The 16,920-nt window shown below is 31.6% G+C and overlaps 1 protein-coding gene across 1 annotated transcript in view; it reads right to left on the bottom strand.

Moving 5' to 3' along the window:
• Positions 1-13,120, bottom strand: part of LOC145617686 (O-fucosyltransferase 36-like) — a 39,480-nt gene extending 26,360 nt beyond the window's left edge. Inside the window, exon 1 of the mRNA XM_081672423.1 lies at positions 12,724-13,120. The gene's annotated coding sequence lies outside the window, so the exon portion shown is untranslated. The remainder of the gene's footprint in view (positions 1-12,723) is intronic.
• Positions 13,121-16,920: the final 3,800 nt, after the last annotated feature.

The raw sequence follows: 16,920 nt of genomic DNA, 5'->3' as shown, positions 1-16,920 counted from the left end.
GGGTTCACCATACCATTAATTTGTATAATTTTTTTAGGGTTTTTCGTTACAATCGGCGGCTTCAAAATGGTGTTGTTGGGATTGGGGTTTTGTTGGTTTTGGTGAAGATGGTGCTTGTTGTGGTGTTTAGCAGCATCCACCATTGTTGTTTGTTGAGGAAGGAAGAAGGAAGAGAGGAAGGAGACAACAAGCTAACGGAGTTAGTAAATTGTGCATAAATTACATCTACTTTCTCACATACAATCAGCAAAGGGGTCCACTATAATGTCTAAATAATTTCAATATTGCCATTTGAGAAACAGCCACCGTTTCTCAATTGAGAAACTCGGGCTTCCTCTTAAATATGTGCGGTCAAATATTTGCAATAACTTACATCGATTAACATAATTAAAAACATCATTCTGGAATGGATGGACTATCGTGTAGAAAAACCGTCTATCTTGGTATACAATGTATACACACAACAAGACAGTCGTTCAGAGATGTATACAAATTCTCTAGTCCACATTTTGCGGGGAGTGGGGTGGTAGAGGAAATTAGGGGGAATGAATAAGGGAATAAGAGACTTCAGAGGGCATATACCACTGCACCATCTATAAGATAAGTCCCCCCACCCATTATTTAGTACACTGTAGGGTCAGATATGAAATAATTTGTACAAACTTATCATCAATTGAAATCACTCACTAAATACAACCTTAATACTAAGCATATGAAAGAAGGCAACAAGCCACTTAACTGCAAAAAATATAAATATATTTCCACAAACTCATTTTAGTTATCAGCAAGACTTTCCAGTTCAACTTAATAATCTTAACTTTTCCTCGAAAAACAAAAAAAAAACTTAATAATCTTAACTTGGACAAAGGCCCTGAAAGTAATTCTACAATCCTCAATACTCCAAAAATTTGGCAATTTCAATATTCAGCTTCCTGATTCGTATAACTTGCCCATCTTATTCCTCTAAAATGAGACCCCTCCACATATAAACCAACAAAGCCACCTTCAGAACACACGATATTCAGCAACCTAATTCCCAGCAAAAGTAAGCTAATCTACAAGCTTTTTCCACTCTTCAAGTGTCATAATTTCAAAGTAGCACATCATTTGGCATAAGTATTTCACACCCTATCACAATAAGAATTAATACCTATAAATTCTTCCAAAATATAATAATCAACTAACAATAAAAATTCCAACACGTGCACCAATATATATGAGTATTTTGTTTCAAGAACACTAAGACTGTATTACTTACTCTTACATTTCACCATTTCCCTCCAAAAACATAAGCCTTCATCAAATAAATTAACATATTAGACTGAACCAAATTTCACCTTCGTAGAACATAAAATACTAAAACTTACCAAAAATAAGTAGATAATCTACAACACCAGCTGTTTGCACTCATAACTTAAAGTAGCAGCATATATAACATACTATACACTATATGTCACACTTAATACCAATGAATCCTTCCAAGATAAAACCGTCAATTAACTATACTATTTCCAACTTGTGCATCTATATATATCATCAAACTAGTAGTCACTTATCACAATCATACTGACATAAAAGTCGCAAACTAGTAATCACTAATCCCCCATTACCCTTTGTTCTCAACATATTATTCACTCCTTAAACAACTCTCATCATAATGACATAAAAGTCGCAAAGTAAAACAACTGTAAAAAAATAAAATAAAATAAAATAAAATAAATGCACTTGAATTCCAAATAACCTCTTAAAAGTTTCCCAACAAAAATTTTATTTCAAAAGATTCTCCAATCTCCAAGGATGCTTTCAAAATACAACTTTTCATAAACCACATAATAATCACAGCCCTCAAAACCCACACTACAAATTCTACTCTCACAACGTCATTATAGCCTCAAAAAGTAGTATATAATAGTATTATTCTCAATCAGAAGCTCCAATCAAAGAAACCCAACAATTATCACAATATTACCAAACACAAACTTGAATTACTCACACCCCACTCTGATAATCACACTACTTGACATTGTTCGATATATAGCGAAAAAAATACTAGTACATATTTTCAACATCCTTAATCTTAAAAAGATAAAAATCCTTTCATTCCCTGGGAGAAAAACTACAATAACATCTAACGTATATCATTCCCTCCTTCAATATATCATTCCCTCTTTCAAGTCACCAAATATCATCAATTAGACCCTTAGACCATCTATCTTTTAGAGTTGCTAAGTTTAGATACTCAACTTTGAGTCTCATTTGACAAAAAGTGTGGGCCCTTGTCAATATTCTAATATATTTTGTAATTTATTTAAGTTTTACCTTTTTTCTTATAATAATTGATGGGTCATAAATTAAAAGTGACATTTGTATATTTTAGAGAGTCTCACCATTAACAAATTAGACTTCATACGAGTTGTTAAATTGAGAAGTAGGTATGGTATCATCATTGGAGGTAAAAATCAACTCATTTTGTATTTCAATATTCAAGCTCGAGTCTCACCAGTGGAGGTAAAAATCAACTCATTTTGTATTTCAATACTCAAACTTGAGTCTTACCATTGGAGATGGTCTTAAACCCACAATTACCATAAAAACAAAATGAACTTGGCTTCCCATATCCCTCTCAAATGTTTCCCAATACATAGATTTCTAAACAGGATTATTCCAAGTATAATTTTATAGTAAAAAATTTCTTAACCATATAAACACAACAGCTAGAAGGCCTAGATCCTCCCTGAAAAACACTACATTTTTATATTTCTCTCAAAACAAAACCTCTAATAAAACAAACCCAAAGATAATTACACAGCTACTGTCCACCTCCATACCACACTAAACTTAACAACTCGTATTCAATTCCTAAAAATGCACTTCTTGACATTAATAGCATTGTATAAAAATATCTTTCAACATCCTAAACCTTAAAAGACTTGAGGCTTTGTTGTTGTATCCTAAACCTTAATAGAAAGAGAAAAAAAAAAAAGTATTTCTCCTTTCCTGCCCATATATAATAATTAAAAGAATAGCCATCAGTTATAAAAAAAACATTTCCTATATGGGATGCGATTAAACATTTCCTTAGTTCTTCAAAAAATAAAAAATAAAATAGCTTAATAAAATAACAATAATTTGGAAATAAATAGCAGTAACTATTATTGAACCCGGACCAAGTTATAATGAGAGCCAAGGCTAAAATAAGAACTAGGAACTAATCTAGGCCCTTAGATCATGTTAATCGGATGACTCACATGCTTCCCGTGTCATTAATGGCATTTTTGTAATATTTTAACTTTATAAAGTAGTTTCCAGTTTTATTTCTCAAAAGTAAATAAAAATTTAGTAAAAGTAAATGAAATCAGTCTTAAAGTAAATGAAAGTGCCTTAAAAGTTAAAAAAACTGGAAAAAAGTTTTAAAATAGCGACGAGTGCGATCAATGGCCGAGATTAGTTCCTAATTCCTATTATTCAGCTAGGTACTCACATGATCTCAATTCTATTGAACCCTTCATCAACAATTATATCTAATAAGGGAAACTTATACTTTTGTCCGGAGAAATATACAGTCTAATTGAAAATCAACATAAGACTCCCAACGTCAACATTCCCACAAAAATTGATTAGTCAGCAAAAGCTGGACAATTCCCAGCAAGTAATTCTATGGGCAAGAGCAATTCCCCTCGCAATGTGTTTCAAATACATTCAGCTCTATGATTAAGAGATAGTAACATATTCCTCTCACAAAGAAAAACCCCTCATCAGATAACAAATAGATTCATCATAAAACCTCCATTCTCAGGTGAAAACAGAGCAACCTATACTATCTTTATAACCTAGAGAATCTACAAACTTTGTGCACTCATAACTGAAAATACCACATTACTCGGCACAAAATACATGCCATGTGCTAAATGTAACACAATACCAATACATAATTCTAGAATAAAGTAGTCAATTAACTACACAACTTCCAACTTGCAAACCTACATCATCAATTAAATCGAGTGACTGATAAAATTGTTCAATTTCGCCAACTAGAAAACCATAGTTGCGTTCTCAACATATCATTCCCTCTTTTAATTATATATCTCATCCTTTAGACCCAAAAACCCCATACAAATCATCAAAAGGACAACTTGGCATTTGGATATTAACATAAGACTTGGCTTCCCTAGTTCGCCTAATTCGTTTCCCAACATATAGATTTCTTCACAAGACCACTCCAAATCTCCAAGTATGTGCTCTCAAAAATAAAGATGTCCAAACCACATAATAAACACCCACTAAAGCCTCAAAAACCCAATGTGTAGGGCACACAAATCGCACACAATAACCATCAAAACATAATAGACCTAGCAATACAAGTTCATATCAAATTTCCCACAACATACAGATTTTTTCACAATATTAGTCCCAAGTCTGCTTTCAAAATAAAATTCCAATCATCAATGATAAACATAACCACTATAACTAATCTACTCTCATAGTCTCATATCATAAAAATAACTTCAAAATCTAAATGTCATTGTATTCCTCTCAAAGCAAACACTCTAAATCCAAAGAAACCCAAAGATTATAGCTAATATCAGCACCATCAGACCACCCAAAACGTTAAAAACGCACATTACTTCAGATAAGCTTACTACTTGACCACCCCCCCCCCCCCCCCAACCCACCCCAAACACACACACTTCAAAAAAACATATAATACATATAGAAGAATATTCTAAACCTTAAAATTATCAGAATCCTTTCCTGCCCTTATAGAAGAATAAAATAAACAATCATCGGCAATTATGAGAGTACTTTGTATATGGGATGGACTGAAATCTTTCCTCATTGAAAAAAATAGTTATGATCTATAGTAAACATCATGGAAAATTTCTATACCAACCAGCAAAGGATAACCAAAAAGTTAAAAATACATGTCAACATTTATAATCTAAATCCTTCATTACAACTATAACTATTCTAATAGCAGAACTTTCTCTTCTATCCACCAAACTACACCTAAAATACACCTGCCATCAATTAAACAAACGCCCTCCTTTAAGACACACATATTTTTAAAAATAATATTATTATCAAAATAAACCCCTCATCAAATTAATCAACACATCAACAGACCCAAACCCCACACACAAATTGAATCAAAAATAATATTACTATCAAAACAAATCCCCTTAACAGACCCTCACTTTCAGAACACCCAAGCTCAGTATCCTATATTCCCTTCAAATGTCAGATAAATTACGACAAATATTTGCACTCATACCATAAACAGCACATTACTTGGCAAAGCCAACATAATATGCACTATAAGAAATTCTCCATACTTAAAAAACAATACATTCTATCAAAAGTAAATTTTCAATCAACTATACAACTTCCGCTTGTGCACCTCTATTCAACTCATTTCAATCGTTCTATTCAAACGATCTCACAGATAACCCGATTAAGGTATCAGAAACTCCCTAATTAACATTTTTTCCTCAACAAATCATTATCTCCTTAAGTCAACCCATGCCACCATCAGACCCTTGCATAAAACACAATAATTATCAATCAGTTCAAATGATCTCACTCACAGATTACCCATTCAACATATCACATTCTCCATATATAGATACTTTTGATCACAATATATCTTACCCTCCCAATATCAACGCATCTCAACATTTTGATCCAAAATTTACACACTATAACAACTAGCAAAACAAAATGATAACTTTTTCATGAACCGAATAACAAAGTCACTAAACATCAAATCCCAATCTACTCTCACAACAATAATACAACCTCACAAGCAATACAACATCGTCCTTCAAACCAAAATCTCCAGTAAAAAACCCCAAAAATCATCACATTAAGTCAACAGCCATAAGAGCTCACAAATCTAAACAACTCATTCAATTTCACTAAACATCAAACCCAAATCTACTCGCACAACAATAACACAATCTCAAAAGCAATACAACATCGTCCTTCAAACCAAAATCTCCAATAAAAAAAAACCCAAAAATCATCACATTAACAGCCTTAAAAGCTCACAAATCTTAACTCATTCAATTCTAATATGCACACTATTTGACAAATATCACATGGTGTAATATATAACAAAATTATTTCACTTTCAACATCCCAAACCTTATGAAGATCAAAATTCTCTCCAGCCCACAGAAGATATAACCAGCTAGCAATTTAAGGAGCACTTCCAACATGAACACTCTTAAATCTTTCCTAGTTGCAATAAGCTTTTCCTAAATAGTAATCAGACAGCATGACAACATTTCTACAAAGATCATGCATATCATTACATTCCTCTCGCAACAAATCCCATAAACAAATAATCTAACAGATCACATCAACACAACTTCAGTTTCAGATCACACAAAACTCAACAACCTGGATATTTCATAAGTTAAATAATCTGAAACAAGCTATTTGCACTCATAACTTAAAATTCGCAAATTATTGGCATAAATAACATGATATACACATTAAGTTGCACAAGTAAGAACTAATAAATCTTCCAAAATAAAACGCCCAATTGACTATACAACTTCCAACTAGTGCATCAATAATATCTATTTCTAAGAGTTGCTCATGTCATCAAATGATCTCACAAATTACCTAATTACCTAATTAAGGTATCGCAAAACTCTCCAAGTGCTCTTTAGTTCTCAACATATCATTTACTCCTTAAAGTCAACACTTTTCGTTTTCCATCAAAAGCTCTTTAGTCCTAAACCTCCAACATATGTTCTCAACATATCATTTACTCCTTAACACTTTTCATTTACCATCAAAAGTTCGTCTTGAGATTACCATGTATGCTGACAATATAAGTCTTTCCTCAAACCAAAAAAATATATACAGAAATTAGAACTTTAAAATAAATACAGAAATTAATAAATCTTTAGAAGCACAATCTACTCTCATAAGTCCAAAGCCTAAGAAGCTATATATCATAATATTTATCTTAAACATCATAAAAAAACAGAGATCCTCAAAACTAAACCGCTCAGATTCCAATCTATCCAATAGACAGAACGCTCAATCAAGAAATTCCAATATTAACAAACTCAGATTTACACTTTAGTTCTCAACTCATACATCCACCCTTAAATAACACAACTAAATATTAGTCCCTCCTTCAATCAACTAAACTCCACATTTAGGTACACATATAATAGGTTTCAAAAAAAAAAAGGTACACATATAATAACAATCACCAAAACATTACAGCCCAATATACAGGTTAATTCATATGACTTCAAGACTTTCAATATATATTACTTCCAATGAACCAAAAAATAAACAACCACTAGATTATCAAAAGCCCAATTGAGGTATTACAAATTCACGATATTCACAAACTCCATAATTATACTTGGTATATCAGTCCACCCTTATGTCAGCACAACTAAACATAAAGTCACTCCTTAAATCAGCACAACACTTGAACTAAAAAAAACTCAAGCAAAAAAACATAACAAACTGTAATGAACTAACTAGGGGAGGGTATTATGGGTAGTTTAGTATGTTAGTAATTATCAAATGTAATATGGGCAATATGGGAAGTCTAGTATTATTAGGTTAGTGTTGTTAGCCTTAGTATAAATAGGGAAAGGAGAGAAAGAAGAGGTAGGCAGAATTTTGGAGTAGTTTCTTAGGAGAGTTGTGACCTAAAGTCACTATTGGAGCTTTGTAGGCTAAACCTACTACTATCGTTGTAAAACCATTAATTTGTCTAATCAAATTTCTGAGTTTTTCTCCTTCGTTGTACTGTTATTACATCGAGTAATATTAGTTTATTACACAAACTTGGCATCCCAAAAGTCTTCTTAGGTTTTCCAGTACAAAGATTTTATCACGTGATTTCTCCAAGTATATTTTCAAAACATAACTGTTCAAGAAATAAAATTCCCCACTAGATTCTCAAAAACCAAACTAAGGTGCCAAAGTATTCCAAACTCCATAGCTACAATTCTGTTCTCAACATATCACCTCATCCATATGTCAGCAAAAATTAACATATCAGTCCCTCCATAAGTCAACACAACTCAACTTGGTATCCGGATATCCACCCCAATCAGCATTAGACACATACAATAACAAACATCAAAACATAACTGACTTGGCTTACCAAGAGATCTTTTTAATGTATCCCAAAATACAGGTTTCTTCATATGGTTACTCCACAAGTACAATTATAATATATAACTTTCCATTAAACAAGAAAGCTAATAGCCAATAGATCCTCAAAAGCTCAATCCACTCATACATACTTAAAAATCATATATAAAAGCAGTCATCAAACATAACAGACTAGGATCCATGTTCATCTCATATATGAATTTTTCCTAAAATTTTCAAAAACCAATCCACTCTCACACCATTATTATAAACTCAATCGCATATATCATCATATTGCTCTCAAAACCAAAACAGCTAGTCAGATAAACCCAATGATTATAAAGCCACTGCCCACCACAATGAAATCCTTGAAAGTAACAACATTCCATTCTAATATGCACAATACTCGCCATAGATGATAAGATTTAAACTATTATGGAAGAAAAAATTACTTTCATTATCCTTAATCCTTAAAGGTACAAAACCCTTTCTTGCCCACATTAACCTTTGGCATCTTCCTCATTGCAATATGCACACTACTTGACATAAATCACATGGTGTAAAATATAACAAAAATTAAAAATACTCTCAACACCCTAAACCTTAAGAAGATCAAAATTCTCTCCAGCCCACAGAAGAAATAACCAGTCATTAACAATTTTAGAAGTACTTCCAATGTGCGACACTCTTAAATCTTTTCTCATTGCAATAAGCTTTACCTAAATAATAATCAGACAGCATGACAACATTTCTACAAAGATCATGCATTACATTCCTCTTCGCAACAAATCCCTAAAACAAATACACTAACAGATCACATCAACACAACCTCCGGTTTTAGATCTCGCGAAACTCAACAACCTGGATGTTTCATAATTAAAACAATCTATTTGCACTCATAACTTAAAATTCGCAAAATACTTTGTGTAAATAACATGATATACACATTTAGTAACACAAATAAGAAATCTTCCAAAATAAAACACTCAATTGACTATACAACTTCCAACTAGAGCATCTATTTATAAGAGTTACTCATTTCATCAAATGATCTCACAAATTACCTAATTGAGGTATCGCAAAACACTCCAAGTGCTCTTTAGTTCTCAACATATATCATATACTCCTTAAAGTCAACACTTTTCGTTTATCATCAAAGCTCTTTAGTTCTCAACATATAATTTACTCCTTAAAGTCAACACTTTTCACTTACCATTAAAAGGGCTCTAGTTCTCAACAGTCAACATACCATTCACTCCTTAACACTTTTCAATTATCATCAAAAGATAACAAACTTAACTTCTTGAGTCCCCTTTATATGTTACCCAATAAAGTGAAAGAGTTCTTCTTAAGATTACCAAGTATGCTAACAATATAAGTCTTTCCTCAAACCAAAAAATATATACAGAAATTAAAACTTCAAAATAAATAAAGAGATCAATAAAACTTCAAAATCACAATCTACTCTCATAAGTGCAACATAAAAAAAATAAAAATAAAAAAGCCTACGAAGATATAAATAAGAACATTTATCTCAAACATCAAAGAAAAACAGAAATCCTCACAAAACTACCATCCACCGCCTAAGAGCACCAAAACTACACAGCTCAGAATCCAATGTCCAACACTCAATCAAGAAATCCCAATATTTACAAACTCAATCCACCCCTAAATAACACAGCTAAACATATCAATCCCTCCTCTTCAATCAACAAAACTCCACATAAGTACACAAATACACAATAACAAGCATCAAAACATTACAGCCCAATATACAGGTTTCTTCATGACTCCAAGTATACTTCCAATATATGACTTCCAATTAATCAAAAAATAAACCATCGCTAAACTATCAAAAGCGCAGTTAAGGTATCACAAATTCACAGACTCCATAATTATACTTGGCATATCAGCCATCCTTATGTCAACACAACTAAACATAAAAGTCACTCTCCTTAAATCAGCACAACACAATTAAACTCAAAAAACCACAAGCAAAAACAAAACAAACTTGGCATCCCAAAAGTCTTCTTAGGTTTCCCAATACAAAGATTTTTCTCACATGATTACTCCAAGTATACTTTCAAAACCTAACTATTCAAGAAATAAAATTCCCCACAAAATTTTCAAAGTATTCACAAACTCCATAATACAATCTTGTTCTCAACCTATCAACTCATCCATAAGTCAGCAAAAATCAACATATCAGTCCCTCCATAAGTCAACACAGCTCAACATTTAGACACACAATAACAAACATCAAAACATAACTGACTCGGCTTCCCAAGAGTCCTCTATAATGTGTCCCAAAATAAAAGTTTCTTCAAATGGTTACTCCACAAGTACAATTTTTATATATAACTTTGCATTAAACAAGAAAGCTAATAATCAACAGGTCCCCAAAAGCTCAATCCACTCATACATACTTAGAAATCGCACATAATAGCAATCATCAAACATAACAGACTAGGATCCATGTTCATCTCAAAGGTTCCCCAATATATGGATTTTTCCTAAAATTTTCATAAACCACATAATAAAAATAGCAACAAGAACCTCATAAGTCCAATCCACGTTTACACCAATATTGAAAACTCAAACGCATAAATCATCTCATTTTGCTCTCTAAACCAGAACCGCTGGTCAGATAAACCCAAAGATTATAAAGCCACTGCCCACCACAATAAGAAATCCTTGAAAGTAACAACATTCCATTCTAATATGCACAATACTCACCATAGATAATAAGATTTAAACTAGTATGGAAGAAAAAATTACTATCATTATCCTTAATCCTTAAGGGTACAAAACCCTTTCCTGCCCACATTAACCCTTGGAATCTTTCTCATTGCAATATGCTTTAATCGAACATTAGGACAACAATTCTATACATAACAGCCACAGACTATAGGAAAAATTGGAAATACATATCACTATATATAATTTGAAACCTTCATATATGACTATAACTATATTATATCTAATTATGAAAACTTCTCTTACTCTATTGTCCACCAAGCAATACTAAAATCAATTAAACTAAACAGGCATATACAGCCTTCTTTAAAACTTACAAGCCTTCAACATCTCACATTCCCACAAGAATTATAATCCAAAGTAAAGCAAATGATGGAAAGAGCCTAATAAGTACTTTAAAACAAGTAGCCCCACACATTTTGTTACAAAAACATTCAGCTCTCCACAGTTACTAAGTATTAGTTGGCTATTTGCTATATCATATCATCAAGCGTCATTCAAAAGGAAACCCCTTCATCGAATAAACCAAAAGATCCAACACAACCCCCACTTTCAACAACACATACTCAGCAGCCTGAATTCCCTTCAAAACTTCACTGATGTGCAACAAATTGTTAGCACTAATCCCTTATATAAGTATACTAAACACAGAAAGTATGTTATACACTATAAAAAACACTTAATACCAGTAAATCCTTCCAGAATTAACTCATCAATCAACTAAACAACTTCAAACATGTGCAACTATATTGACAATTAATAGTCACTCATTTCGAGCTTTTGGTTCAAAGGACCTCACAACTAACCTGATTAGGTATCAGTAACTCCCCAGTTAAAATTCACTTCAACATACCATTACCTCCTTAAGTAAACACATGCCATCATTCAGACTCTCAAATAAAAACACAATAACCATTAAAATATTATGCACTTGGCTACCCCAGTTCCTTTCAAATGTTCCCACTATAAATTTCTTCACAAAATTACTCCAAGGATGCTTCTAAAATACATTTGTCACAAACCACACATAAAAAAATAGCCACTAGAACCTCCAAGAACTAATCTACTATTACACCATAAATAAACTCAAAAGCAACATAACACCACATTCCTCTCAAACCGAAACCTCTAAATCAAAGAAACCATTCAAAAATAGCTACTAGAACCTCATAGGACCAATCTACTATTACACCATAAATAAACTCAAAAGCAACATAACATCACATTCCTCTCAAACCGAAACCTCTTAGTATCAAAGAAACCCAAAAATCAACAAGGTAAAGCCCACTAGAGCCTCAAAAGCCCCATCCACTCTCATTACATAAATAACCACAAAATCTATACACCCAAAAAAATGTAAGCAAAGGCTTCTGCTAAAACCCGAACTTCCGTCAAAATTGAGTTTTAATTTTCGTAAGGACTGTACTCATATTATTTGCCTTAAAATACCTTGCTCTCAAACTTAACTACTCCCTCAAAACCTTTACTTATATACTTAACAGAAAAAATAATCAACATTACTCATTCACCAAAGACAACAAATATTTGGCAGGCTATAAACCAATAAAAAGTGCAAATGTAGCAACTTAATTGTACACCCTCAAATCAACAACTCTCCCAATTACACCCAGAAGTACCAAAAATCGCTACCATAACAAAGAGTAAATTTAATTGTACACTAAAAATACAGATACTTCATAGCTAGGCAGCTAGCTGCCTATTCCACAACATAATAACACAAATAATAACTAATAACTAAAATTCTGGAATTCGCAATTAAATCAATTAAACAGCAACGTACCAAAAAAAAAAAAAATCAACTTCAATTACCTTTAGTGAATTCATCGAACTTCTACTTCTTCGTCATCATCTGCTCCACAAAAATCGGATAACCGTACCAAATTTGCCTCCGATGAAACCCTAACATTTTCGTAACAAAAACCGAATTGACATATTTCCGCTTCCTCAAACATGCCAATTTCAGAATTTCTCCCCAAAATGAGGGTTTCGTAGGAGGCGAATCAGGTACATTACGCCTCGAAATTAACAGTCATTCATTGCCAAAAACAGCTTAATAAACTGAAATTATTCCCCAAATTGAAGAAATTTGATCAACGATTTCACGTAATTGGAGGAAAAATCTAGAAGAATGGAAAAACATAATCTAGGGTTTGGGTTTTTGATCGGAAAATGTTGCTTCTTTCAGAAAGGGGAGAATGAGAAGAGAAACAAAATTGAGAAAAATGAGAGTGAATAGAATTATTACCGGTAAGAACGTTTTTATTTTTCATATGGCGGTGATATTTCACGGCACACGCGTTTTCGGTGTTAGGTTTTGTGGGATTATTCACTTAGGCCCCGTTCTTTAGAGCTGCTCTGCTCTGCTTTGCTCTGCTGAAATCTGCTCTGTTTTGCTCTGCTCTGCTGTGTTCTGCTGAAATTTGCTCTGCTCTGCCCTGCTCTACTCTACTCTGCTTAAAATTAATACTTAATATTGAATTATTATAATAATAATGTATATTTAATAAAAATAATAATAAATAATTAATACTTAATGATAATAATAATTAATATTTAATAATAATAAATAAATAAATAATATTTATTAATAATAATACTTCCTCCGTTTTCTTTTACTTGCAACACAGTCTTGTGGCACGTGTTTTGAGCTCTGGTTTATGTAATGTAAATGGACAAATTTTTCATTATAATTTTTACAAATGATACTTAACTCTATTCTAATTTTCGTGTAAAAATTATATTGATAAAATGGCTCGTTTACCCTCACTAATCATCTCCTAAAACTGCGTGCTTAAAAGGTGTGTTGCAAGTAAAAGAAAACGGAGGAAGTATATAATTAATATTTAATAATAATAATATAATTAATATTTAATAATAATAATAATAATTAATATTTTATAATAATATAATTAATATTTTATAATAATATAATTAATATTTAATAATAATAATATTAATAATAATAATAATATAATTAATATTTAATAATAATAATATTAATAATAATAATAATATAATTAATATTTAATAATAATAATATTAATAATAATATAATTAATATTTAATAATAATATATTAATAATAATATAATTAATATTTAATAATATTAATATTATTAATAATAATTAATTTTTAATAATAAAATTTAATGATTATAATAATAGTAATAATAGTAGTAGTAGTAGTAGTTGTAGTAGTAGTAGTAATAATAATAATAATAATAATAATAATAATAATAATATTTAATATTTAATAACAATAATAAAGCATTACAATTATTATTATAGTATTAGTAGTAGTAGTAATAATAATTGGAATAATAATAATAATAATAATAGTAATAATAACAATATTAGTAATAATAATAATAATGATAATAAAAATAATAATAATAATAATAATAATGAAATCTGCTCGACTCTGCTTCAATCTGCTCTGCTCTGCTCTGCTTTGCTGAAATCTGCTCTGCTCTGCTCTGCTTTGCTGAAATCTGCTCTGCTTTGCCTAGAAGCTCAAAAGAACAGGGCCTTATTCAGTCTGTAATTTTTATTTTTACTTTTATTTTTTTCCACGCGGTATTTTCTTCCCGTTAATTTCACGCAGTATTATTTTTTATTTTTTTTTTCTTTTTCCGGTACTATGATTTCTTTCCGTTAATTTCACGCGGTAATTTCCTTTTCCTTTTCTTTTTTTTTCTTTTTCCGGTATAAATGTTTAATGGTACTAGATGAAGCCCGTGCGATCCACGGTTCGATCTATATTTTTTTAAAAAAATATTTTTCATATTTATTAAAACACAAATTTTTGTATATGGCTGGCCACATGGTGCGGCAGGGGTTACTTGTATGGTGTTACTATAGGTGTTACTTGTTTCTGGGGTTACTTGTATGGGTGTTACTGGTTTTGTCAGGGGTTACTTGTAGGTGTTACCTGTATTTTGGGGTTACTTGTATGGGTGTTACTGGTTTTGGTCAGGGGTTACTTGTAGGTATTACTTGTATTATGGGGTTACTTGTATACGTGTTACTAGTTTTGGTCAGGGGTTACTTGTAGGGTGTTATTGGTTTGGTACGAGATTTTGATATGAGGTTACTCAACCCATTCAAGTGTTCCATACAAGTAACCCCATAATACAAGTAACTCCAGAATTGAAACAAGTAACCCAGAATACAATTTTTTTTTTTCAAGAGTTACTTGTACGATGTTACTGGTTTTGGTGAGGGGTTACTTGTAGGGTGTTACTAATTTTGGTCGGGGTTACTTGTAGGGTGTTACTGGTTTGGTATAGGGCATACGTACAAGCAACCCTTGTACAAGTAACCTTGAATAAGTAACTCATACAAGTAACCCATGCATACAAGTAACCCTTAAATAAGCTAGTAACTCATATAAGTAACCCTTGAATAATTAATCATACAAGTAACTCTTGAATTAACTCATACAGATAACCCCTGAATAAGTAATCCATACAAGTAACCCCTTAAAAAAAAACAAGTAACCCCTAAAAAATACAAGTAATCAGTAACTCCTGAAAAAAATAAAACAAGTAACCCCTGAATAAGTAATCCATACAAATAACTCTTGAAAAAAAAAATTATAAGTAACCCCTAAATAAGTAATCATACAAGTAACTCCTGAAAAAAAAAATACAAGTAACACCCGAAAAATACAAGTAACCTTGACAATACCAGTAACTCCCATTATTTTTGCTGACTTGGCAGTAGGCCACACCATGTAGCCTGCTGCACCAAAAAGGCACTGTTATTAAAAAAAATATTTTTCATATTTATATGATTACATTTGTTATTTTATTAGTTGTACGTAATATATTATTTTCTCCGTATTTGTTTTAAAATATTTGATAAAATTCCTTATCTCATAAGATAATATTTCGTATTTAATTAATGTAACCATCAAAATCTCATAGGTCAATTATGCTTATGTGGCACTTGAATTATTTATTAGATATAATTATAATTTATAATCCTACGTGGCACGTTAACTAATCTTATATTAGGTGGCATAATCCTATTGTAGCGTTTTAAAAATATTAATCCTATGTGGCGCTCTAACAATTTTTTAAAAATAAAAATCCTACGTGGTGCTTTAAAATCTCGAGAAAAAACTCCACTTTATATAAAAAAAACTCCACTTTATATATTAGATATATTAGATTGTGACATTTCAAGAAGTCAATTTGCGCGTGTAATTGTAGTTTATTTTATTTCGAACTTGTAATTGGTTCAATTGTCTTTGTATTGTTCGATTACGATTTCTTATGTAAGTGTCGTATGACTTATTATTAATGAATTTTAATCTCCCCTCAAAAAAAAAAAAAAAGGATTGGATTCCTTCCCCTCTCCCGGCACTTTCATGTCCTTAGTTCATAAAGACTACCTTCCATGTAATCGTAATCTAGAGTATCGATTTTCAAATAATTATTGACTCTCTTTTCCATATGACCTTTAATTCCAATTATTACATCATTTACATATTATTTGCAACGATTAGACAGTTTTTCTCTCTATTTTTTGTCAAATCGTTGCAAATAATATGTAACGGAGGTAATACATAAAAAGTACGAGTAGCACAAGAATGCATAGAACAGGGTTTCTCTCGGTCTTAGAGGACGACTAAGGGCCTATTCTCATTGACTGAACTCAGCTGAAGTGAGCTGAACTGAATTTCAACGTATGAGAACAGCCCCTAAGTGATGTTTTCGCTCTACAAAATCAAATCAATGTAGGGCAACGGGAAACAAAGGATAAAAATTTGAGTACCCTACTCCGTATCTATAATATGACAGTAGTGTTTAACTAAAATGATCCTTCAAATTCACTTAAGTAAAATTTGCATGCTCCCCAGTTCCTAATCATATGTACCTATAAAAATTGCAAAGATCGCACATGTTAATGGTTCTTAAGACAAGAAAACAATACAAACTATATTGCTAGAACATTAGATGTAGCTAAACCTTGTTCTTGTTTCCCATCGTATACTTTCCTT

This window comes from Chenopodium album, chromosome 26 (genome assembly GCF_948465745.1).
Source record: "Chenopodium album chromosome 26, dcCheAlbu1.1, whole genome shotgun sequence".
Taxonomy (NCBI): domain Eukaryota; kingdom Viridiplantae; phylum Streptophyta; class Magnoliopsida; order Caryophyllales; family Amaranthaceae; genus Chenopodium; species Chenopodium album.
The sequence above is the reverse complement of the archived record's forward strand: the minus strand, read 5'-3'. Positions and strand labels throughout refer to the sequence as shown.